The 1870-nt window shown below is 41.6% G+C and overlaps 1 pseudogene across 1 annotated transcript in view; it reads right to left on the minus strand.

Moving 5' to 3' along the window:
• Nucleotides 1-1603, minus strand: part of SARC_09661 (hypothetical protein) — a pseudogene marked incomplete at both ends in the record, with an annotated part of 5933 nt that extends 4330 nt beyond the window's left edge. Inside the window, 3 exons of the mRNA in view lie at nucleotides 76-258; nucleotides 1096-1320; nucleotides 1594-1603. The remainder of the gene's footprint in view (nucleotides 1-75; nucleotides 259-1095; nucleotides 1321-1593) is intronic.
• Between the last annotated feature and the right edge of the window lie 267 nt (nucleotides 1604-1870).

The following is a 1870-nucleotide window of genomic DNA, read 5'->3' on the forward strand; positions in this document are numbered from 1 at the left end:
ATATATAACACTAGTGCATCCCTATATATATATATGTATGTATATATATATATAACACTAGTGCATCCCACATACTTGTATCGTCCTGCTTGTCCCTGTGGTGCATGTTGCTGCTGCTCTTGGCGCCTAAAGCACTGCGTGCGAGGCCGTTGAGCACCTCTGTCTCCATATCACTTGGCGACAGACGCCCTTTGCCTCGGCCCAATCCCTGGGCCATTCTGGGTGCAGGCTGCCCATACTCATACTCGTACTCGTGCTCTGCTACACGCATGCAACAACAGGTGATGTTTTTGTTAATTATAAAAAATGAAACTATAAATATAAAAATAATATAAAAATATTCAAATAATGTTAATGACGATAGAAAAATATTATTCAAAATATAACATACCAAACCGAATTGGCTTTTATTCTTTTAATAATGATCCAACCCGATGTAGTATTTGGCATGTGTGTGGCCCAGCACTGAGTCGATTTACATATATGATATTTGTCAAGGTAGATGTACTTTAGGATTTTAGGGTCTGCTAAAACTCTAAAACCTAAACCCTAAAATCCGTCCATGGTCTAAACCCCGATTGTGGTAGATAATTTTTGGCACATAATTTCTGAAACTACTTACACTCCGCAAACATAGTTGGAAACATATTATAAACCCTGATGCATATGGGTGTCATGTGCTTGTGAGTGAAAGCAACAGATGTATTGATAGTGGTATGCTGATAGTGGTGTAGCTAAGGGCACAATCTGATTGGGTCATTTTACGACACAGAATCAGCGGCAAGTCGTATACTTATACATGGTAGGTACACATTCACCCGCGAGCTACCAGCACACACACACACACGCGCGCGCGATAGTTACATACATATATACATGTACACCAAAACACACAACGGTATGAACTGATATGCTAGTTCGCATGTACCCGCACAACAAACACATACACTCACATACACTCGCATACACTCACATACACGGACATACACTCACATCCACTTACATACACATACATACACTCACATACACGCACATACACTCTTACACTTACATACATTCACATACACTCACATACACTCACATACACTGACATACCCGTATCGTCTGCCACAGATCCTCTGGGTGACGATTTCTGGGCACGCGATTGCACGGGGGAGCCTTTCGGCGTGTTTTTGGGGGTCAAAGTTTGGCCATCTTCGCCCAGTTGGATAGCATTGAGTCCTTTTCTCAGGGTTAAAGTTGAACTCAAGTGCAGCAAATCGAGTTCATCGACAGTCTGGTTGAGCTCATTGAGGGCGGCGTGGGCCTTGTCCAGTTGGTCTGAGGGTGTGATATAAATAGAACTGCCATATTAGGTTGTATCTATAAATAGATGCTACCATCTAGCGTGGCAGTATGTTGTACTGGCATGCAGCGGACTATCAACTTTGTCGTTGAAGCCAATTGGTGCGGCGTGGGCTCTGACAAGTGCACTCGATGATGTTGTCGTTTGGTCTAAATCGATTCTACTATCGTAGGTATGTCAGTAAACACATGTTTTAGGGTTTTAAGGTTTTAGGTGTGACAATAAACAAATGCAGCAAAACGGGAAACGCAATGGCATGTTGAGACCAACACTTCACCTCTAACGCTCCTTAGGTAGTAACAGGGCTTAGGTTAAATGAAGTAGTAAAAACTGCGGTTCAACGGTTTAATGGTTTTAATTGATATTCTAGTGGTTCTGTGCACGAGTATAAATCTTTTCTCCGGATTTTTAATGATATATTGCGATGTTGTGCTTTTGGTAGCATGTATGCAGTATGTAGTATACACACGCAGGTGACACATGCTTCCACTGGGAGATATTTAGGCATATATATATATATATATA

This window comes from Sphaeroforma arctica (genome assembly GCF_001186125.1).
Source record: "Sphaeroforma arctica JP610 unplaced genomic scaffold supercont1.1012, whole genome shotgun sequence".
In the NCBI taxonomy this organism is placed as follows: domain Eukaryota; class Ichthyosporea; order Ichthyophonida; genus Sphaeroforma; species Sphaeroforma arctica.